Source organism: Aotus nancymaae, unplaced genomic scaffold, assembly GCF_030222135.1.
Source record: "Aotus nancymaae isolate 86718 unplaced genomic scaffold, 86718_ANA_hifiasm-v0.15.2.pri h1tg000059l, whole genome shotgun sequence".
Classification (NCBI taxonomy): Eukaryota; Metazoa; Chordata; class Mammalia; order Primates; family Aotidae; genus Aotus; species Aotus nancymaae.
The window spans coordinates 44,250,810-44,276,189 of NW_026988473.1; positions in this window are offsets into that span (position 1 = coordinate 44,250,810).

Sequence of the window (25,380 nt, forward strand, 5' to 3'; positions counted from 1 at the left end):
TCACTTGTCTCTAGTATCTAGAAATGGCAGAGCCAGGATTTGAACTCCAGTCTTTCTGACAGATTTGAGACCCTATGTTTTTAACCAGGACCCTCTCCAGAATGGCATTTTAAGGACCTCATTGAGAAGAGTAATGAAAGCTCTGTAGCAGCTGAACCACTGGGTCTCAACAGTATTCTAGATAAGCCTGTGGTGGAGGAAGGTGGTTTTGAGATGGGAGACAAGAAGAATGGAATGGAAGAGGGAGACAACAGAGAGAAATTAGAGGGGCGCTAATTTCTCTCCCCTAGACAGAGTGAACAAAACCTCCATTGACCACCTGCATCTGCCATTTGGGGATGGAGAGGCAGCATTTTTACTCTTTAGGCGAGATCATGAAGCAGGTGCTATTTGTAGCACAATCAGGGCAATGGGGAAAACCCCGTATTCCTATGCTCTATCTGGAACATGTGGTGGAACCCAGAATGATACCTAATTTGCAAATTAATTTAAATGTAATACTTTTGATGGTATGTAAATGAGATTTTAGTTTGTTTTACAGTTTAAAAAATCAACCTTTATTGAAATAATATCATTGATTTATTGTATTGCATTAAATCAACTTGACTGTCCAGGAAAATCTTGGCAGTAGGAAGGTCTTTTACCTCCCTCCCCATAAGCCCTCATCTCCCCCCAACCCTCACCCCCAAGCCTTCTCTTGGTGTTCTATTTCTGCTAATCCTTGCTAAGAAGTAACTGGTGAGCAAGAGGTTAGCTGATGGGGTCTCAAGGTGTGACCTTTCCCAGGAGTATTTGCATGTTAATAGAAGATACTGGGAACCAGGAACAGCCTCCAGGTCTCAAATGAAAGAAGTCCTGAAGGTGGATGGGAGGGGTAGGCATGGCCCCCAGGGGACCTGCTATGTAGGCCTCCTTGATTCTGCCTGTGTGGATGGCTGCTGGTCTGGGCTTCTCTCCAGCTCCTTTTACAAAGAAGTGGTTTGGAGAAGAACAAAGCAATTGTATTTATCCCCAGGCAGGGACTCCATTGCCAGGGCCCTGTGTGCAATGCCCAGCTCAGAGCCTGGACCCAGTAGGTCTTGCTAAATGGTTATTTGTCAAATGAATGAAGAAAGTCCTTCCTTACTGCACCCTACCCCTCTCCCCTGACACCTTTAGCTCTTGGGTCCGTGAGCCCTTTAAGCCCAGGAGCCCAGGCCCAAGACCTGGGCAACTTCTTCCTAATGATAAGAACATCGCCAAAAAGAAATTTCTACCATTTACATTTTATTTTTCCTCCTTATAGCCAGAAACCCTCAAAACTTGTGCTGAATTGCATGACCTCACTGACCATGTTTCATGTTCCTTGTTGAGCTGTGGTTAAGGCAATCTCCTTCTTAGCTACAGTGAAACTGCAGAAAATAAAATCCCTTCGTGGACGTGTGCTCTTGCACACTCACATTTCAGGATTCCAGGGAAGAAAAGAGGGCGGGGGCCCGGGTGGGAGCAGTAAGGACAAGACTACTTTTCTGTTTGGCTGAATTCATCAAAAATGTCTAAACCCCATACCGAACATTCATCACTAATTAAATCCTAGCACCATAATTCAGAGAAAACAATTACAGCATTTAGAATTTTTAAAGGAACTATTATTGCTGCCTTGGCCCTTTTAAAAATTATGCTCCCCAAAGGACAAAATGTGATCCATTAATATGTATGTATTATTACTTTTTTGTAAAGGGAAGACTGCTGATGCCTGTGAATATGGAAGCATTTATCGGTTGCCGACAGCCGCTTAGTTGACTTGCAGTTTTAAGTGCAGTATTTTCTAGAATCTAAAAGGCTATAACGTTAATTACCTTTTTGCCTTCAGCTGGTGGCCTGCTAGTTTCTGTCCTGTGTTCTCTTCTCTGTCTTGGCCACAATGGAAGCTAGTTAGTGAGTGAAGGGGGTTGGTCAGACCTAGGAGGAGTCAAAACCATTACTGAGAAATATCAGACAATAATTCATTCAGTTTAGGGCAATTTCTCCCATTTACCTTTGGTGCCTAGGAATGAATCCTTGATTTTCATTTTTCAGTTGAGGCCCTCTTGTGTGCTATATCCTGTGTCAGTTGCTGAGTGCAAGGCATCCTAAATTTCAAAGTCAAATCTGTGACTCCTCCACACCGAGTGTCCCCAGCTAAATGGGGTTCTGATTTGTTTTTCTCTTTCATTTTATCCTTCTGATCCACAGGCTTCTTTGTCTTGACAAAGTAACTGAGAGGTGAGTTATCTGAGTTTGTCACCAAGTACCACAACTAGCCTGTATATATTAAGATGTACTTGTGCTTGACCCGTGTGTGTATGTTTTACGTATATGTGTATGTGTGCATATGTGAACGCACATAGGTGTATGCATGTGTCTGTGTGTGTATACATATATAAAAGCACAACTCAGAAATTTCTATTCTGCTCTCTGATCAGTCTATTGTCACATGCATTTGGCATTCATTATCCATGAGCCTCCGGCGCCTCTGGTCCTGTGCCCTGGCTAACAGTGATTTGGTTTATAGAGATCATATGGCAAGGAAACAGACCTTGAAAGACAGAGCTCTGAGAAGCACATTTGATGAATTTCCTATGATTTGAGTCTGGGTTTATTCTTCCCTGTGGCGGGGCAGACACCCCAGAGCACACACAGCCGGGCCCAGCCGAAGAGTGGAGGCTATGACAATAAGCACACTGTTTTTTTCTTCACACGTCTCGGGTTGCATTTCCTATCTGGGAAAAAAGAAAAGGGAGCCTTGTAAAGGATCCAGAATCTGGGCAGGAAACCACACAGAGTGAAGGTTGCCATTGTCATTAGCAATTAATGTAACCACCAGGGCTGGAAGGAGAGAGCTCTGCCAAGGCAGTGGGTGAGGGGAGGGGGGCATGGGCTGCTGGCGGAGGTGGGGGCTGCTTGCCCCCGTTTCACCAGCCATGGTTGGATGATGGAGCAGGACACCTCCCCAGGCACTCCTGAGAGAGACCAGTACTGGTTTTTTATTTTAAAACAAGGTACCCAGGACTTGATAAGTTATTAAATGTCTCTGCTACCCATTTTCACTTTTTGTGGCTCCGTGTCCAATTCCTTAGTCCCCTTGGGAAGTGATTTTTTTCTAAGTGAGTTTGTTGAGATTCGTTGATTTAACAGTACTGTATTTATTGAGTGCCTTTTACGTGCCAAGTGCTTGGGGTACTGGGCATAATGCTAATGCTAATCTAGACCATATGCTGAGTGTATGTGTATCAGGCATGGGGCTATGTGCCTTTCATTCATTACCTCATTTAGGAATCATTACAACTCTATGAGCTGGGTTTTCCTTTCACCCCATTTTATAGATGGCATAGTGGAGACCCAGGGAGCTTAATTAATTATGCTTCAGGTCATAAAACCAATATAAGGACCGGCTGGGATTTGAATCTCTGCAATTTGAAGAGACATAGGTCTCTTCAAACACATGCTTCTCACCCTAGTTCACGCCTTCAAGAAACCCACAGTCTAGGGAGGATTTAGGCAAGTCAATCACTGATTAAATGCCACGACGATGTGGGCTATGATGAGAGTAAACTTAGGGTCTCTGGGAGTCCAGAGAAGAGACACCTAATCTAGTCTGGGGAGTTACTCATGGAAGGCTTCCTGAAGGAGGTGAGTCTTCTTCTTGCCCTTTCTCATGTCTCAGTAGTATGTGTGTTTATTTTGGCCAAACTAATCAGTCTGGAAGGAAACATTAATATCTTCGTCTGTCTGCACCGCTCACTACATAGGTGTGGGTATGTTCCACAGATCTGTCCAGAAAGATTTGCTTCTTATGTCATACTAAATGAAGTCCCAATTGGGTTGAGAAGAGCTGAGACTGCCAGCATTTCTTCTACACTTTAGACGAATTCAAGTCCCTCTCCTGTTCCTCCTCCCCTCTCCCTGCTTTGTCTCTCTTCTTCTTCACCTCTCCCCTCTCCACCCCTAAACTCTTTCTCTTTCTTTCTGGTAGTTTTAAAAATGCCACTTTTTATTAATGTGACCAAAATGTCATCAAGTAGTTTAATGCTCTTTAATGTCCTTGTATCGTTTACATTTTGCGAACAGTGTGGAAATGAATCCCATCTGTGGGTTCCAGAACATCAAAAAAGTTGGACAGGCTATTTAGACGTGCTATTTCACATTGCATTAGTGTGTACAATGTCAGGGGGCTGAGCCAAGCACAGCCTGTCCAGGCCTCTGCCCACACCTTCCCCAGGCCTGGGAGTGACAGATCACTTACCTCGGGAGCTCAGAGTCAACTGTGGATACCAGGGTTTGGAAGCCTTCCCAGAGGCCCCAGGAAAAGTGTGAAGCTTAAATAAAAAATTAGAAATGATTCAGGAAAATCTCTCTCTCTTTTTGGTGCAAAGATGCCCCAAAAATGGCTTTTTCATCACTTGGGTGAGAGGCCAGTTATATTGCTGTCTAACTTCTAAAACAATAGCCTACCTCTCTCACTCTCTCTGCCTGTGTTCCACTCTCTCTGTCCCCTCCCCACCACATTATCCAAGAAGAGAAGCTCCAGGGTTAAAATTAAGTTGCCAATTTGTAAGGAGGCAGCTATAAGGCAAAAACCACTGCAGAATATCAAGTTTGGGGCAGGCAGAGCTCATAAAAGAGGTGCTCTCCAAAGAATCCTGAGAAGGTCTCAAAGCCCAGGTCAACAGGGCAGTGATTTCAGGATAACCCTTTCGCTGTGGCATCCTGGTGAAGGGTGCTGACAGTGTAGTCATCCTACCTGAGCTTGAATTCTGGCCCCTCAACTTTCTAGAAGTACAGTCTTGAGCAAGATCAAACCCCTGTGTCTCACTTTTCTTACCTGCAACGTGGGGATACTAATTCTATCAACCTAATTAAATGAAGTGTGTAGACTCATGTCTGGCCATAATAAGTACTCAATAAATGCTAAGTGTGAGCTGTTATTGGGCTTACTTTGTTGCCCTGCTTTTGCCGCCCAGCCCCACCTACACTGTGCCTCTTTGGGTTAATGTTTCCAGGTGGCCAGCCCCTTCTCCCCTCTTGGCTGAGCTCTCAGCCTGAGCACTTACCTTATAGTCCCCTGCAGGGACAGACGCCAGAAAGAGGGGGAGGGGATCTTGATCCCCAAATATCCTGGCTTTTGTCCAGGTCCTGGGAAACCCCTTATTCTAATGCATTCCCTGGAAAGAAAGATGTGGCTTTTTTGTTTCAGAAAAAAAAATAACTTCTTTTCTTCCCCAGACATGGGGAAATGCAAGAGTGGATTTTTAACTGTTAATTGTTATAGTTGAATGAACAATAATCCATCTCTCTGAAGGCCCTCAATCCCTTGCTAACCCCATCACCCTCTGTTTTGTACTTTTTCATGTGAATATCCTTTAATTCTAAATACAAGCATAAGCAAATAACTTCTAATTATTATTTCAGAATTTTTAAGACAAGGTCATTCTGTTTTTAACTCCTAAATGAAACAAACAAAAACATTCCCTTAATGTAATTACCAGAAGGATGATTCGTTTCTAAATTCTGTGTGGGGGTGTAGAGAGAACCTATTGGCTATTTATGCCCAGATGATTGGGAGAACGCCAATGGGGAGTTATAGCTGGAGCCCCCTGGAGACTTGTAAGTGCAGGTAACAACGAAGCCACTGCACTGAGCCTTGATGCTCAGACTGGCGGAAAGGACACTGGATTTCAAACTGGCAGATCTGGCTCTAAGATCTGACTGGGTTAAATGCTAGAGCCTTCCTTAACCCCTCTACTTTCCATTTTAACTCTCCTAACACTGTGGTTGGCTAGTGGTACAGTTATGATAGCTAAGAGCATAGACTCAGGAGCCAAAATACATGGGTTTAAATTCTGGCTCTGTCAATTGCTTACCCTGGATAAGTCACCCAACTTCCAAGACTCACAATAGTATCTGTCTCAAAGGATTACTGTAAGCATGAATTGAATTAACATGTGTTAGGCACCCAGTCTAGTGCCTGACACAGAGCAAATGCTCTCTGCAAATATATCAGTTATTATTATCTCTTCCATTATTTAATCTCTCTCTTTAGTACTACACTCACTGAGAGTTCTCTGAGGGCAAGGATCTGTTTCTACTGCCATAGACCACCGCTGAGCACAATACCTGGTACCTGGAAGACTCTCATTACTATTTGTTGAATTGTATTGAAGTGATGGGGAAAAGAAGGGATGTAAAATTGTGTTGTAAACCACCATGCAGGAAATTTTTATTTTTAGCTCTGAAAATACTTTATTGGATAAAATATCTCGAGGGCTCTCTTGGCATCGCTGCTGTTGTTGAATTTAACAAAATTTTGATCATCATTTGACTGGTCTGTTTCTGAATCACCCCTGTTGCCAGTCTTCTCTGTGTTTAGCTCTTTTCTTTCTGTTCTGTGATGAGTGGTTTGCTCATTTATTTAACTGAATATGTTTACTGAGTGTCCCTTACAGGGTGACTCCAGGCTAGGAGAGGCTGCAGACGGTAGCAGAGTAAGACTCATTCCCTGCCTTTTCCAGTCTTATAGTCTAGTAGGGGAGGCAGATGTACAAATCCTGATCCAATGTGGTCCTTCCTTAGAATTTTACATATGGTGGCTGAGAGATACAAGTGAATGTAAACCTGGACACCTCTGGAGGCTATGCCCAGTCTCTCCAACCTGCCTGCAGGGAAACCATCTGATATAGCAGAGGACGAGGACAACCCACAGAGAGAAATAGAAGGGGAGAGAGAGAGTGCTTTGCAGGTTCTTTTTTATTGCAGCAAAGCTAGCCAATCTTAACTAATATAAGCTCCATCTTCCCTAAAATTCTTCATAATGCCACATGCCATTGCCTGAAATTCCCACCCTTTGGAATGCTTGAGAAATGAGTTAAGGGATTCCAAACCCATGGAATCTGCAGGAATCTTAAGCAGGGCTCTGTTTGTATCTGTCTTGTTGTTGACATCCTGGTCCCTAATGAGGTCATTTGAACATCTGTACCATATCTGCCAAAAGCCAGTTAACTGGAAATGACATTAGCCACTGTTAGCAGAGTGTCTTTTCCCCTTTCTCCCTTGGATCTGTGCTTTGGGGACACATGGACATAGCTCAGAGGTTCTTAGGGCTCACACATCAAAGGGAGGGATATAGTCACCAGCAGGCCCCTGTCAAAACATTCGACATTTTAGTTTGCTGCCTCCCAACCTTTCCGACACTGAAGACCCCTTTTCATTAAAAATAAAAGATTTTTGAAAGATCAAGTCTTCAAACATAAAGCACTGATTAAGTCATAATATACCTATTTACTCATTTCCTATTAATCAACCTTCATATGTAATACTGATCAGACAACACTAGCAATGTGAAATTGACATCATTTTAGATCAAAGAAATTTCTGTTAGTCTAGTTGGTCTAAACTATGGTAAGAGAATGGTTTCCTAAAGTCTTTTATTGTATGTTTGATTTGTTTTCAAAAATTAGCAATTATCGTTAGAACTTTTACATGAATAAAATTGTCCAGGGATTTCTATCCTTGACCATGTTAAAAATCTGGGATCTAAAACTGCCTTATACTCTACCATTATTGTTCACTTTTGTTAATTATTACCTTTAGCTAACTGGGCACAGGGGCCTGAGGAACAAGACAGTTTCACTCACTGTGTGCCAAGTCTGGGCTAGAAGCTTTATGATCTTAATGGCTTTTATTCATCCCAAGCCCTGTGGTAGGCATAGGAGTGACCCAGCAGGACTGAGTTTTGAGATTCTTAGGGTAGCTCTTAGCTCTTGGGACTGAGGTGCTAAGGGAAGCCAAGAGCCCTCAAAACAACCATGCTGGCCTCAAGAAGAGCATAGTTCCTACCTTGACCAGAGTTTGTAGTCAGAAGGAGCCAGAGAGTAGCAGCTCTGAAAGGAAAGGCCTAGCCTCCTTTTCTAGACTCTGTGTATGTGTGTGTGTGTGTGTGTGTGTGTGTGTGTGTGTGTGTGTGTATGTGTGTGTGTGCATGTGTTTGCATTGAGGGGTTGGCTTCCTCATAGCTATTGCTTTCTTAGAGGTTTTTATTATTTCCATCAACATAAGTAACCAGGAAACTATGCTGTGATCTAATGGAAATTAATGTTGGGAAGGACCATAAATCATCATTTCAGAGATGAGGAAACTGTAACACAGAGGAAGCTTGAACTGCTGGAGAATCACACATCGAGTAGGGGAAAGTCAACATTTCTCTCAGAGCTTCTGGTTCCAAAGTCCACGTTCTTACAACTTCATAGAACAGCAGGGCTAGCTGGGCTCATAAAGACAATATAGTCCAATTTCCTCATTGTGCAGATGGAGACACTGAGGCTCAGAAAGGGGATGCTCTTGTCTAGGGTTTGTGATTAATTAGTAAAAGAACCAGAGACTAAAGAAAGGTCTCCTAACTTTGACTCTAGTGTACCTTTGAGATTTGAATGACCATTGGAAATAAATGGAAACTTAAGAGATCCATCCATCCATCCATCCATCCATCCATCCATCCATCCAAACTTCTAAGCAACCTTAAATCCTCATTAGAAATGAGCACACCTTGCCCAGAGGCCTCCTAAAGCCATATCCCATTGGCTAGAATTGCCCCCCATGCTGAAGCTTAAGCCATTTATTGGTGGAGGCATGGGACTTACCCCTCTCCTAATCTTCACACTCCTGTCTCCCACTGCTGACTATCTAATATCTGCAGTTGCTGTCTGTCAGGCACCTGGAACCAAGCACACATAATCCCAGCTTTAGATCCCTTCCCGGCCAGAAGTGCTCCTCTGCCGTGCTCTTTATCTCAGTTAACAGCACTCGTATTTAGTTGGTAGTGCCATCCCAAAACTTTGATGTTACCTCTCTCTCTTTTTTCTCTCACTCTCTTCTCCAAATTCATTATCCAATTCTTTTGCTTCAACCTTCAAAATTGTTCCCAATTCCAATCAGTTATCACCATTTCTCCAGCTACCACCTGGTACTCGATGCTGCCTGGTCACCTGTTTTCCTTCTTGCCTCACATTAGTCTGCTTTCTGCACAGTGACCACGGGAATCCTCTGAAATTATAAATTACGGAAGACCCTCCAGTGATTTCCCATCATTTAGAGTAAAATCCAAAGCCATTTCTACGACCCAGCCTCGTTTGTAACATTCCAGCCACATTGGCTTTCTGGCTATTCCTCAACGTGCAGGTTTATTCTTACCCTGAGGCCTTTGCACCTGCTATTGTCCTTGACTGAAACATTTTCCCCTATAGAATCACAGGTTCGTGCCCTCCTTCCATTCATGCCTCAGCTCCAATATCACCTCCTTTTATCTAAAACAGCAAGCCTATTTTTCTCTGTACATTTACCTGGCATTATTTTTGTTCATATCATTTATCGTTTGGTCTGCATTGCAAATTTATTATATAATATATAACTGTGTGTTTATTAAGCCTTCATGAAGGCAAAGACTTTGATTTTTTTTACTGACTTTATCTTTAGCGCCTAAACAATGCCCACCACAAAGTATGCTCGATTATATTTGTCAAATGAATGAATGAATGAATGGCTTAGGACAATGACAATTTATCTCTTGAGGATGCAAATAGGCCAATTCTCCCAGAGGAGAGTGTGTATTTGAGAAAAATTGGGTTATGTCAGCCCAGGAGGAAGGATAAGTGGGTGTCAGCAGATGATCAAGAGTGTATACTACATTGGGCTTGTCCAGTTTCTATGATTACAGTCACCAAACACTTTTGGGTAAACTCAGAATGTCCCGCTTGGTCTTGTTGAGGCAAAGCGGCCAGCAGGAGGGTGCATGCTGGTTCTCTGGGGCTGGGCCAGGGTGAAAACACAGGGTGTCTATTCTCCAGGCCTATAGCAAGGCCAAGAAATGAATTGTGACTTCCTGGGGCAGCAGGAACTCAGAGCTGGGCTCCATTTGTTATCTCCCCTGATGACAGGCTGGTCCCCAATGATGTCATCTGAGCATCTGCAGGCACCTCTGCCAGGAACCCACTAACTGGAAATGACATCAGCTACCAGCAAAGTGACTTGGGCACCCAGCAGACATGTCCCACTGATCCCCTGTCTGGAGCTCATCTCTCTGCCTACCTGAAAGTCTTCTGGCTGGCACTTTGGCAAACAAAGAGGCATTTGAGAGGGAATTAAGTTGACTTTAAAAGATAGCCTCAAAGTGTTTCCCAACACATCGATGCTTACATTGAATTATAGGTGCTAATAAAGCTGTCAGAGCCTTGGCTTGAGAACCAAACTCAAGCTAAAGGATCCCTGGGAAATGATGAGAATTCATTTGGGCCTGGAAAGTTGGTCCCTGGCCCAGCTGGAGGCTCATACACACACTACATGGCCAGGAAACAGCTGGAATAACCTATTCCAAACTGCACTGCAGATTGGCCGAAAGGGCTTACCATAGTCTTAAAGCAGGAGGCATCCAGCCTTGTTGGTATCTTTGTATCTCATTGTGTTCTGGGGCTGCCCTGATCCTTTCCTTTCTAAAATATGCCCAGGGTGGCCATTAAACCTGCATGACAACCAGAATTGTAAGAAAGAGGAACAGTATTTGGAGAATTAGGGAAAAGGAGGCATCACAGAGCACCCTGCCTGGGACATACACAAGATCAGGACCTTCATGTCTGTGCTTCTGTTCCAAAGACACAGGAGACACACAGATAGACCCAGAACTCACATGGAGCTTTACTTTTCTGGGAACTTATTATATGCCAGGCCCTATACCAAGTTGTTTACATTTGTGATCTTTTGAAAGCATCCAATAGTCCTATGAGAAACTGTATTTATTCATTTCAACAAATACTCCAGGCCCTGGGCTAGATGCTGGGTTACAGTAGAGAACAAGACAGACACACACTGTACCCTGTCCCTTGGATCTGGTAGCATGAACAATAATCATTGACAGTGAATTGGAATGTTGTGAATATTAAGAAGGAGAAGTTTGGGCCTGACATGCTGGCTCGTGCCTGTAATCCCAGCACTTTGGGAGGCTGAGGTGGGTGGATCATCTGAAGTCTGGAGTTTGAGACCAGCTTGGCCAAATGGTGAAACCCTGTCCCTACTAATAATACAAAAATTAGCTGAGTGTCAACATGAAGGCCTGTAATCCCAGCTACTGGGGAGGCTGAGGCAGGGGAATTTCTTGAACCGAGGAGGTGGAGGTTCCACTGAGCTGAGATCGTGCCATTGCACTCTAGCCTGGGTGACAAGGGCAAAACTCTGTCTCCAAAAGAATTTAAAAAAAAAAGAAACAAAAAAAGAAGAAGTCTGGAGTGCTATGGAAGGATGTAATAGGAGAGTCCTCTTGCTCTGAGGAGGTGACATCGAAGCCAGGTATCAAAGAGTAAGTGGGAGTTATGGAAGGCAAAGGGTGTGCGGAAGAGCATTCCTGGCAGAAGAAACAGCCTGTGCTAATGCCACTGTGTCAGTTTACTGTTGCTGCTGTATCCAATTACTGCAAATTTATGACTTAAAACATAAATTTACTCTCTTACAAACTCGACATCAGAAGTTGAAAATCAGTGTTGCTGGGCTGAAGTGAAATCATTGCAGGGATGGATCCTCCTGGAAGAAAATCTGTTCTTTGCTGTTCCTTCCATCTTCTGCTGCCTGCGAACACTCTTAGGTTTACGGCCTCATCACTCCAATTTCTGCTTCCACGGTCACGTTGCCTCCTGCCTTTCTGTAGCCCAATCTCCCTCTGCCTCCCTCTCCTAAAAACACTTGTGATTACATTTAGGACTCAGCTGAGTAATTCAGGAAAATCTCTTCATTTCAAGATCTTTAACTTTATCTCCTCTGCAAAGTCCCTTTTGCCATATAAGGTAGCAGTCACAGTTTCTAGAGATTAGGATGTGAATATCTTTGGGGGCCATTATTCAGTTTACCAGAGCCACAAAGTGGTAAAATGTTTGTGGGATGCCTGTAGAATGTCCACATAATACAGTGATTAAACATGCGGGCTCTGGGTGCCAACACCTAAGTTTGTAACCTGGGTGAAATGCTTCTTGGCTGTATGACTTTGAGTAACTTCCTGCACCTCAATTTTTCCATCCATAAAGTGGGGCTAATAATAGCACCTACCTTATATGAGAGCATCATAAGGATTATTTCAAGTAAAATACTTAGAACAATGCCTGGCATGTGCTCAATAAATGTCAGTTTTACATATTATTAACTATTTTATAAACTGAGAGGAGCAAGGAGGAGAGAATCTGGGAGACTAAAACATCAAGTGATTTTAGGTGATGCAGAGGTTTGAACTCTGCTACATGAATTTGGATCATTATCCTAATGATGACTGAAGTCATGGAAACATTTTTAAGGGGAGGGAGCGACATAACTTAATTTGTTTTTAAAATGGTCACTTTGGTTGCATGGTGGATAATTAGTTGAGACCCATCAAGAGGCTCTTGCTATGGTCAAGTGAGAGATAATGGTGGCTATTCACATTTATTGAAGAAGGAGCTGAGGCTCAGAGAAATGAAGTTACTCGTTGAAGCGGCTTTATCAAGTTCAGGCTTTAACTATTAAGGTCACCAAGTTAGCAAAAAGTGGAAGTTATCAACCAGGGGTGGGATTTGAGACCAAGTGGGTTTGATTCTGAAGTCTATGATCCTTGCACTGCATGGCCACTGTTACCCTAGAGAAATGAGTGAAAGACCTGTCGCTCCCCAGACACAATGGGGAAAGTTGCTTTAAGGACCTGATAGGAGGCTTTTTGAGGGAAAGCCTTTGCTTTCCTTGTCTTTCCTTCACTCAGCTTCCCTCCCATTGATAGGGAAATGTTTCTTCAAGTGCAATAAACTGGCATTTCTGTCTAATGAATCTTCTATTCTGCTCCCAGATTCACCGTTCAGCTTGTTCTCCCAGGTTAGGCTTCCTTGGTGGTTGACTGCTTGGGCTTCATCTGAAAGGATTCTCTCAGCCCTAGCCACAGTGCCAGGGCTGACAGCCATGGCTAAAGTCCACAGCTCATCTGGATCAGGGCCCTCATGTTACACAGGATACTTTGAGATGAGAGTGATAAATACTGAACTCAAACTAGCTTAAGAAAAAAGACAAATTTATTTATTTGATGTTTATTTTATTTTCCCAAAAGTTATTGGGGTACAGGTAGTATTTGGTTACATTAGTAAGTTCGTTAGTGATGATTTGTGATATTCTGGTGCACCCCAAACTCAAGCAGTATACACTGCACCATATCTGCAGTCTTTTATCCCTTGTCTTTCCTTCCCACTCTTCCCCACAAGTCTCCAAAGTCCATTGTATCATTCTTATGTAAAAGGTAAATTTATTAACAACAAAAGCTAAAATATGCCAACAGATACTGCCTTCAGCTATGGGGGGATCTAAGTGCTCAAATGATATTGAGAATTTGCCTTGTTTTATTTCTCAGAATTATTTTTTTGTTGCCTTTCTCAGGGTAGTTCATTTTTTGACAAGACATCCACTAACAATAACAGCTCCTGGCCAACATTCCATCTGCTCAGCAAGTCCAGTAGAAAGAGCTTCTCTTTTGTTGTGGATGCAGGGAAAGTCTCAAAGTGTGTCTTACTGGATAGACTAGAGACACATGCTCATCTTGAAACCAATTGCTGTGGCAAAGGATATAAATTATCTTCACTGGCTGAGCTAGGACCATATGTCTTCCTTGGAGCTAGATGGGGTAGGATCAGCCTAATCCAAACTGGGTCGACTGACAGTTGGGGAATAGAAACTCCCTAAAGGTGAAGTTAGGTGCTGTTCACACAAAAGGGGAATTGAGGAAAAGCCCACGAAAGCTCAATAAATGTCCACTCTTCTCACAAGTCCCACACGCTTTTCAGTCTTTCCACCTCAGTTTGTCTGGTCTCTTCCACCTGAAACGTCTTCCCCTTACACCCTACTTGTAGAAAACTTCTCAGGGCCAGACTCAATAGTTTCTTCCGGGAAATCTTCCTTTATCTGGAGGACAGGCTCCCTCTCCTCCCTTCACCTGTAACCTTCTATCCACACCTTCCTTTGGGCTCAGGAAGCTTTGCATTGCAGTTATGTGGGCTGCCCCTTCCCTCCTCCCCTGACTAGGCATGGCCTAGGAGAAACTAGCATCCCATGATATTTCTTTCCTGGACCAGGCACAGAAGAGGTGCTCAAATGATATTTGCAAATCAATCGTTGTCCCCAACACAGTCATGAGAAAAAGGATTCCAAAGATACAATTAACAGTAATCCTTTAGTTGATGAGTTGAAGGTGGCATCTCATTTCTCCTCATTGCTTCCTGCTTCTTTTCCTGCTCCTGCACTCCTCTCAGGCACCCCACTTCATGGAATTAGAGACTCTTCAAGCTGAGAGAGGCTTCAGGAAGCACCCAGTTCAGAAGCAGAGCTGCATTAGTCTCTTGACAACTTGTTCAGTAGCTTTTCCATTATAATCCGTTTTTCCTTTTTTTTGCGTATCTCAATTTGTCCTCCTAATGTTGTTATAAATAAGCTATTATTGCTCCTTTATTTTATGATGTAGAAACTGAGGCTCAGAAATATGAAATGGCTTGCCTTACTGCAAATTTTGTTTTTAATCCTGGCTTTTATATTTCCTTCATCTGGTCTTCTTAATATGTGTGCATCTTTTATTTTAATTCGATTTCTTTCTATGATGTTAAAAATGTTTAGGTGAGCCACCTGGAAACCATTTTTTAAGGATATGGGGTCTAACCATATGCTGATATAAAGAGTAATTCACTCAAGAACACGTGGACTTGGAGCTGAAATCTTGGCTACTCCATGCCCTGGGTTACCTTGACTTCCTGCTGCCAGAACGTCCCCACACAGTGGGGCTGAGAATGGAGGTCCGTAGAAAGAAGACAGGAGGATAGGGTCACACTTGAAGCCGAGAAACAATATGATTCACTTCCCACAGCCCTCAGATGCCTTTGCTTTCCCCACTAGACATGAGCTCATGGAATTCTATTTCCCGTTCCTTTCGATAGATTTTCCTTTTCCTGGAGTAAGGTTAAATGGAACCATCACAGGGACGCATTCATTAAGAGCAGCCCTCAAATAGTAATAGAATAATTGTGCCGGCCCTGGTACTACAGAGTTGATAACTAGCATTGCTCTAAGAACCTACAGAGGCCACATTTACGTTTTAGGGCAGCTCTTTTGAAAACTTTGGCATAGGTCCCCAACACTGTTTTTCTTCCCGCAGCGTGATGTGAGAACAGTGTTACAGTGCATGCCTTGTTTAAGCACAAGCCAAGCACTGTGCAGCATGGGAGGTGGATTATGCTCCAGATGAATTCACGGAAAGCCTCGGCAGGAATGGGTTCAGTTCCTGCAGGCTCAGTGTATATATATTACAATAATGTCTGTTGCAAACAGACTTCATGGTTATCATACCAATGTAAGGAGCAGCTGAATGTGAAGGAACAAGCACATGTTTTGACTATTCATATACCTGAACTTGACATTTGACTTTCAAGGCCCTCTGCATTTGGTTTAGGCTTATTTTCCACTATTGACTGACATATATAAACCTTAAATCCAGAGCGCAAGTAAGTTTCATTCTACGTACCAACTCTGAGTACTTGGGAGTGGCTGCCTGGAACACAGTGTTGAGAGGAATTCCAAGGCCACATCCTAACTTAGTGGGATAAAGCTCTTGGATTGATTGCTGAGGTCTGCCATAGGGAGAGGGGAGGTGGCTGTCAGTACACACACCTGCCACCCCTATCTCTGCCCAGCATGTTAGCTTTACTGGATAGGGTACTATTTTATACCTTGCTATGCCTACCTTTCCTTATCTTCTTTCCATTTGTTAGGAATTCTTTTCTTATAAATATCTGTTAATATTCTTTATGAACCATTGCAAACTATAGCTATTCTATAAAGCTATTAATAATATCAAGGCCAGGCATGGTGGTGCATACCTGTAATCTCAGCACTTTGGGAGACCAAGGCAAGTAGATTGCTTGAGTTCAAGAGTTTGAGACCAGCCTAGGCAACATAGTGAAATCCTGTCTCTACAAAAAAATACAAAAATTAGCCAGGCGTGATAGTGTATGCCTGTAGTCCCAGCTACTCAGGAGGCTTGAGCCTGAGGCTGGGACTGCAGTGAGCCAAGATCATACCACTGCACTCCAGCCTGAATGACAGAGTGAGACTCTGTCTCAAAAAAATAAAAAAATAAAAAAATAAAAAATAAAGCTATTATGAAACCCTCCTAAGTGGAAATATGTTTCTTTCTTCACCATTCTTTTAGCCTTTGCTAACACTCTTAGTTAAGTACTATTACCTAGCTTGAATTAGAGAGTTACACATCTTTATACCTTGTATCTCCTGGAGAATTGTAAGCTCCTCGATGGTAGAAATCATATCTCTTTTATCTTTACATCCCTGTGGCCATTTGCTAAAAAGAAAGGCTAGATTTCAAGGATGGGTCTTAGCTTCTTTGGTCACGTCTTTCCCTTTTACAGACGGAAAAACAATCAACTGACACAGAATTGGAGAGTTGTCAAAGGTCACACTGAAAGTTAGAAATATTGGTTCTGACTCCAAAACTCAGACTCCAGGAATGTTACAGTTGGAAGGAACAGGCTGCTTAGCTGAATTTTAGTAGCCAGGAAGCTCTGAGTGAAAGGACATCTGACCTTTGCTTGTGACTTCCTTATTTTGGGCTTTGATGTTCTAGTTTCATTGTGAGAGCCTTGTGGTAAACATGATTTTATTGTGAACCATGAAAAATTATTTTTGGAAATAAGCTGGAAGGGAATAGTGAACAAATAAATATAAATCAGTCCCCTGATTTATTCATTCATTATCTAAGGGGAATTATTAACATTGTTCAAGGTCCTGGGCAGATAGTAGTAAACAAAACAGACAAAATCCATGCTCGTATGGAGTTTAAACTCTAGAAGTATGTGTGTATGTGGTTCTGTTTGTATTAACTCACCAAATCCTCACACACTACATGTTACAGGTAATATTATAATTATCTTCATTAACAAATGAATTATGGTCCCTGATGAGAAAATTAAGGTTCAGAGAGATGAAGTAATTTTCCCAATGTTGCACAGCTAAAAGGTGATAGAGGCAGGATTTTAATTCAAGTAGCTGGCTCCAGCCCCTCTGCCCTGAATCACTATTGCCACATTTGCAAACAGAAAACTGATACTCAGAGAGGGTAGGCTACCAAGCCAAGGCCACATAACTGTTTTAGGGGCAGGGTTAGGCTTTCTGATTCTCAGACCAGGTTCTTTTCAGGCCACCAGTCTGCCTTTCTTTTCCAAACTGTGGGGAAAGGACTGGGACAGACAAAATCGATGGGTCCAAGGGCTGGGTAAGATCTGAGAACACGTAACTTCTCTTGTAGGATAGACACGGGCTGTTTGTTTCTCACATTGGCGAGATGGTGGGAGGGTGGGGAACAGACTTCCAACACACCAAATATTACCCTAATTGGCTCAAAGGCCATGATTGTATCAAGTTCCAGAAATTATGAGTGAACCAGACAGTTAGGCCACCGCAGCTGGTCGGCAAATTATTGGCTCAAGTGTTGTAATTATTAAATGCAGAAGAGAGAGAGAGAGAGAGAAAGAAAGAAAGAGAGCAAGAAACTCAGACACTTAGTCCGGGATAATTGATCCAAAAATTATGGGTTCCAAGAAGGCCAACACTTGCTTAAATTTAGATTTGGACTCCACTCCTGTCACACGCACACAAATGACTACTGTTTCCTGGACACCCACTCAGCACACACAATCAGCCCCTCAGCTCTGCCAGCCCGCAGGAACAAAAGGGATTTTGATTCTGATTATTTTTAAACTTTAATGACAAATCCTTTCCTTCTCTACATTAAAAAATAAAGGCTGTGCATAGTACCATTAAGGGACTGCTCGCTGCTGTGCGATTCTCGGAGGCACTTACGTTGTTTAAATTTTAATTTCTGGGTTGAAATTTTTATTGAAAACATCACTATCTCTCTAAACAACAACAAAAAAGTTTCTTCTCTTGTCACTGTACTAGTTTGTTCTTTTACCTGCTCTCACTTTGCCTCAACAGGAAATCTTCCTGTTTCTCCGTGGCTGTGTGGCTCCAGGAAGCCTCACTTCATCCCTGTGATCCAAATTTGCTATTTCTGCCCTGGACAAGCAATCTTTAGTGTTTTTTTTCTTTGTAAATTAAAATCTGTGTTAGGGACAGACTAACGACATACATCTACAAATTCTTGGCCACTGTGGGGCAGAGTTCGTCTAATTATAATCATAATGATGACATTGACAATGATGATGATATCATGATTGTGATAGTGATGAAACCTCTGTAACATTTTCTGGGCTCCTCCCGTATGCCAGACCCAGTTCTGGGTTCTTTTTATGCATTATCTCCCTGTATTCTTCAACACACTACAAGGAAGCTATCATTAACCCCATTTTGCAGAAGAGAAGACAGATTATGAGAGCTCATTGCACCAGGGAAGGAGAGATGTAATCATTTATTATTCTAGAATAATATTGACAATAACAGATATCACTAGAAAATCAGATGTGAAGGACTTAGTGAGAGTCAAAGAGAGATGTCTTGTAATTAGGTACTGGTATAAACCAGGAAAACTTCATGACAAAGAGCATCTGAGCTAAATGTGGAAAGCAGAATAAGATTTTGATATGCATAAAAATATCTTTAGTAAAGACAAGAAAACTGGAGGTATGTTTGGGAATGGAGGAAGCGGAAGCGTGGAGGCAACTAAGTCAAAGTGTAGGGAGGCGGTGGTTAGTTTTCTGGAGGGGCTCGGCTATCAGCCTAAGGATATTAGTCTTTTCTCCACGGGCAGAAGTCATCCAAGTGTTTTCCTCAAGGGAGTGACTACACTGGCATGGCAACTGAGAAAGATCACTCAAGCAAAGGGTAAACGGGAGGCTGGAGGAGGTTAAGACACGAGGCAGGGAGTTAGAAGGGAGGCTGTTAGAATAGACTCTTCTCAACTCTACTTCTTATGTGGCCACAGGACTTCAGTCCAGCCCTCCACTTAGGACAAGGTGGTCCCACTGGTCCCAGTTGACCCTCAGGTAGCTCTCTGCTGCCCCCACCTGGCCTAGGCAGCCCCTGCCACAGTTCATTTGCAGGGCCAGGCTCTCTTACACATGTGCTAATATCATGGTAAGTAATACGACTGCTGGACTACTAGCCAAGACTCAGAGCACATGCAGCATACCACATGCTGTCCATGTCTTTTACATGCATTAGGTGCTTACCCAGTAACCTCATAGGGACTTTATGAGGTGGCTCATGTTCCTAGTTCACTGGAGACTGAGGCATGAATACGCTGTATCCTCAGGATGGTAAGATGTAGAGGCTTTGCCAGGAGCTTGCTTGAAGATCTGGAATTACGGCCTTAGAGCCAATTCTGTCTGGATACTGTGGGAGGACCTGGATGGAGCCCCATAAGGGGGACCTCCCCATGGGGTGTAGTTTATAGTGTGGCTGCTTCAGGGAGGTGACCTGGCTGGAGGGAGGAATGGGGGAAGATGGTCATGGGCTAGACTTCAGTGCTGAGAACTGGGGCCAATGGGACAGGCAGAGCTTTACACAGGAAACAAGCAGCAGACAGCCTGGGAGATGGAAGCAGAAAAGCTGTAAAGGAGCATGGGCCCACCAGACAAGGCTTCAGGTACCAGGCTGTGACCAGTGGATGGGTCTGGGGCTAGCTTTGCACATTTGTTGGCTTCTTTAAACAGACAGGATTCTTAATACTCAGAGTAACCTTTTCAACTTGATAATACTTTGGGGTTAAGACTCTGACTCAGAAGATTCCTGTTAAGAAAAATCCACTGGCATTTTTCAAGCCACGAGCAGAGCCTCTAGGAGGTAGGAGACAGAATAGGGTGGTGTTTTAATCAGGACACAGTGGGGTGGGAAAATACAGGTCGGGGTACAGCTGGCAGTCTGCAGGAGGGAGCAGGCCTGGAGAGGTGTCAAGGAGAGCCAAATGCAAACTTCTCCCACTTCCCAGTGTTGCCTGGAGCCAGCCCTAGGCACAATGATAATGTTTCTAAAAAACAATTCTCAGGAAGCCTGGTAGAAGAGACGTACCTTTCCACAATTAAGTGCATCCTTCCAACTTAAAGACCTCTCTGGGATTAGCTGAGGTTGTGAATGTGTTTTGAGTATACACAAAGTGTCAGACCAGGGATAGGAGGGAAAGCTGGGAGAGTGTTTCTGTGTGTGCATGCCTGTGTGCACATTCTCAACATTACAAACTTCCTTATGTCCAGTAAGTCATCTCACTACCCCAAGTGCTTACTGTCTTCTGGCTGATGCAGCAGCAGCTGAGCTCCTCCCCAGACAGACTAATGAAAGGATATAAATAACAGTGGGAAGGAAACCCTTCAGGGAGGGTTGCTTAAATTATTGTCGGTGAGAAACAGAAATCATCTTAAGACAATAGAGATTAATTAATGAGGGTGGTGCAGACCAGAACTGGATTTGCTTAAGCTTTAAACCAAGATGGCCCTGTGGACCCACTGCCCTCCTGGTCTCTGTGAGGCCCTGTGTTTATAGCATACCTGCTTCTGTCTGCTGCAATCAAAACTCAAGGTCAAGAGGATAATTGTGTGTATATGCTGCAGACCACATTGTGGAGGGAAGGTGTGACAGACTTAGCTAATTTTTGCTTCCATTGGAGAGCACTGTTCTGGACAGCCTCATGGGGTACTGGCTGGCCAATGGATGAGCCACTTTGGATGGGATGTCCACTTCCCGGACAATCATTGGCCACCTGGCACTAAGGTCAGCTTATAGATGATGCTTCCCTCAGCAGAGGTGCAGATGGGCTGGTTTTAGACAGGAGAAAATGCAGAAACTTGGAGGTCACCGTAGAAGACACTCCGAGGAAGTTGTCCTAGGAAGGAGAGGAAGAATGAGAGGAGGAATGAGGAAAAGGAGAAAGAAGAGAAACATACATGGAAATGGAAAAAGGACTTTCTAGGACCACAAAAGCCAGAGATGAAACATATATTAAAGACAATCTAGTTAAACATCTCTATTGTACAAACGGGGAAATTGAGCCTCAGAACCAACATTCAGGACCATAAACCAGTTCTTCCTTCACTTCTAAAATTGTCTTCTCTCTTCCAAACTGCTTGTCTAGGAGAAGTTTTTTAAAGTAGATGATTTAAGGGATCAGCCAATCTCATCATATATAAAAAATGGATCTACATTGTTTATTGGGATTCACTGATCAATGCTTAAGTAAAGACCTTGTGTGTGAAGGACACTTGAAGTGCATAGGATTAGGAGCTATATGTAAAAAGATCAAACCACAGAAATCAAAGAAAAATTAAAATTAAATTTTGATTAAATATTTGAATTAGAAACAGCTTTGTAATCTTAAAACCAATATAAGTACCAAAGGGAAAGAAGGATATATTTGAATGCATAAATATATACTACTTTTGTATGAAAAATAAAGGTTTAAAAACTGGGAACATTTGTATGAATGTCAAATAATTAATATTATTACTGTGTGAAGATTTGTACAAATCAATGAATAATAGAGGGAAGATACAAACATACATTAAAAGAGGAAATATATAACTAATAAACGTTTGCACAAAGTATTTGCTATACTAATCAGAGCAATGAAAATTAAAATAGTAAGCAAATACTCAATCTCCCTGGCCACTTCTTTTCCTACCAAAATTAGCAAAGATTAAAAAGCATACCGCCGGGCACGGTGGCTCACGCCTGTAATCCCAGCACTTTGGGAGGCCGAGGCGGGTGGATCACGAGGTCAAGAGATTGAGACCATCCTGGTCAACATGGTGAAACCCCGTCTCTACTAAAAATACAAAAAATTAGCTGGGCATGGTGGTGCGTGCCTGTAATCTCAGCTACTCAGGAGGCTGAGGCAGGAGAATTGCCTGAACCCAGGAGGCAGAGGTTGCGGTGAGCCGAGAACGCGCCATTGCACTCCAGCCTGGGTAACGAGAGCAAAGCTCCGTCTCAAAAAAAAAAAAAAAAAAAAAGCATACCTAGTGCAGGTATAGGGACAATGAAACAGCTACCTTCTTACACAGCGGAAAGGAGTTTACAATTATATACTTGTTTTGGAGAATAATACAGAAATGGCTATCTGGGAATTTGTCATAAGGAAAAAATGTAGAATATAAAGATGTTTATGAAAGTACTTATCAAAATGAATAATTAGAAAAGTCTACTGTACCATCACAGAGGAATGTTTAAGTAAGCCATGTTTCCTCTGTGAAACATAGAATGCATTCATATGTGCAGGAATATGCAGCCTTTGGACTATTTCCACCAACCTGTGGAAATTGGAGCATCATCGTGTTAAATCAAACCTGTGAGTGAAGTGTGAATACAACCCTATACAAAAAAGGCACAGCACAAAAGACCCATTTGGCCTGTGAGCCAGAAATTTTTCATTTCTTCTGCTTAATGGATCATTCTATGTTTTTGTTTTGTTTTTTGCTTTTCTCCTCAACCGAAATAACCATGTTTTATTCGTATGATATAAACAAAATAAATCAGACAAAAATGAATGTGGGAATTCATTTGAACTTGAGTGCAACAAATATGAAGGATTAAAAGAGTAAGGGAAGAACACAAGGAGCCGTATGCTGGGCCTCGAGGCTGGGTCTCTGGCCTCCATCCACCCTTCCCCCATGGTGTGTCAGCCTTGCACTTCGGGAGGGACAGCTCTGGGGATTGATTTACACTTTGACAGGTATAAATCAATCAATCAGGGTACTCTCTCTTCCCCACTTTGCAAAAGGTTGGTTTTGGTAACCCAGGCTTAGGTCAAAGAGATCCAGTAATTCTCCCAGGCCCAGTAGGGTGAAGTGAATCTCTTTGAACTGATGCTCGTGAGATTCCCTCTCTCCCCTGCAGAAGTCAGTGAGGAAGCATTTGGCCCCAACTGCTGCTGGTCACCATCTTGAAACTTTGAAGGCAGCCAAGCTGTGAGCAAAGTCAGCACCAAGAGGAGGGCAGGACCTGTAGGGCTGCAGAGGAACTGCACTGCTGTTTCCCCCACTTTGGGGTTTCTTCATTAAGTGAAATTATAGTGCATTAAGTTGGTTTAAGTTTTGTTTTATTTTTAAAATAATATTACTTACAAGAATTCCTGATACAGAGGACACCAGAGATTACTTCCCATAGACAGAATGCACCAGAAATAAGAGAAGGGAATGTTGGAAACTTTGAGGACATGTATCTGACTTCAGTGTTGGGAGAAAGGAGCCAGAGAAAGAGACCTAGAAATTAAGATGAGGCCTAGAAATACAATGTAGGGTAGCAGTGATCCAGAAGGCAAAAGCCCCTTGGAGATGATGAGCAGCACAATACAAACATAGCCTTACCTCAGCTCATCTCATCATCTGGATGGTGCTGCTAAATTACATGGAGTGGAGGAAGAAACAATGATGTCTCCAGAGAGGGATGGTTTTTGGCCTCTTTTGACGTGCTTGGCACCTTCTAGATCATTTCTGGGAATTAGGACGCACTCCACTGGCCATCTAGATGCCCACCAAACACATCATACCTTACACCATGGTCAGTGGTCCATGCTCTACTGATTGTTGGCTCCACCAAAGAGCTACCAGTTAGGGATGAAGGCAGGGGAAGTTTTGTATGATATAAGTAGTCACTGAATTTGGATTTGAAAAAGAAAATCCTCAGCTTAACTAAGCAATTTTCACTTTGAAGTTAGATACAAGTTGCTGACTAGCTTTTGCTAAAGATTTGTGTGTGTGTGCATGCACACACACAAATAATAATAAAGCAGTGACTTTTGTATGTAATACTATGGTTTCAAGGATATCTCTGTGCACCTGGTAGAACTTACTCTACTCAGCCACCTGAATGAATGCAACTATTCATTCAATCATTTATTCATATAAGAAATGCTTATTTGGGACCCATTATGGGGCATGCATGGTGTTACAGATGGGGGATATAAGAATAAGTAAAATAATAAATGAAACATATATATTTATTTAATCCTTCTTATATATCACCACCATAGCGAGCATTTGCATTGTATTATTTATTGCATTTCACCAACTGAAACAAACCTATAGCTTAGCACTATTATTTATTGAATTTTACAGATGAGGAAGCTGAAGCTTAGTTTGGTCACTTGTCCAAGGTCACACAGCCTCCAAGAAGTGGAACCAGCATTCAAACCAAGAGGTTAAATACACTTAATTAATCCCTATGTCAAGGGGAAGACAGACCCCCAAATAATGTGCTAAATTCCCAAGGGATCTTGTGGAGGATATATGGCATGGGGGAAATTGAGAAGGTGATTTTTGATTCTGTTGAAGAATATTGAAAGAAAAATTATCATTTGAGCTGGATCTTGGCAAATATGGAGAAAAATAACAGGTTTTGAGAAGGAAGTATACTCCTATCAGAGAGAAGAGCTTGAGCAAAGACGTGAAGATGAATGAGCATGGTGACTGTGCCTGGAAAAACCCCACAACTTTCAGAATATCTGGAGAAGCCAGTTCAGTGGGGCAGCAGCAGGGAAAAGGATGATAAGAAAGGTAGCATTTGTCAAGCTAAGGAGTTTGAACTTGACCTTGCAGGCAAGGGGAGCCAACTGAGATTTTCCAGCCTAGGGGTAACATGTCTATGTTTGTGTATATGTGTTTTAGAATTATCTCATAGGCAGCCTGTGTAAGGGGAGATTTAAAAGGGAGAAACCAGATGTGCAGAAACTTGTTGGGAGACACCTCTGTAAACTCCAGGCAGAAAAATAAAGAGAACGTGAGCCATCCATCCCCTAACCTCCGTTAGTCATTAGAAACTAGTCCTAATGGAGGTCTACTTTTCTGGAGTTATGGTTGTGGTTGGAAAGGCAGTGTAATATTAATAAAGAGAGCTTTGGCATCAGATGCTCCTGTCTTCAAATCCTGACTCTACCATTTACCTAGCAATGTGTGATCAAACCTCACTTTTCTCATATATGTATGCTAGTAATAAGACCTAGTTCATAGGCTATTGGGATGATTAAGTGTAGTAACTTGCATATAGTGCCTAGCATTAAAAACTCAATAAATAGTAGTTCACATCCTCACTCCTTCATACTAAGAAATGAAAACTTGGTGGCCAAAGATCACTTATAGGACCTGCCACATACTGACAATTTTCAAGATTCAATAGAAATATTTAGCCTTTTGACTCCATAATGCTTTTTAGTCTATTAGTTTGCTAAATTGATTAATTTTAGCAATTTTTTCTATCACTTTAGTTATGTTAGTCAGGATAGACTAAGGTATGCTGTGGTTACAAATTAACTCTGGAATCTCAATAGCTTAATAACATGAAAGTTTATTTTACAATATCAACATCAGTCATCAGAGG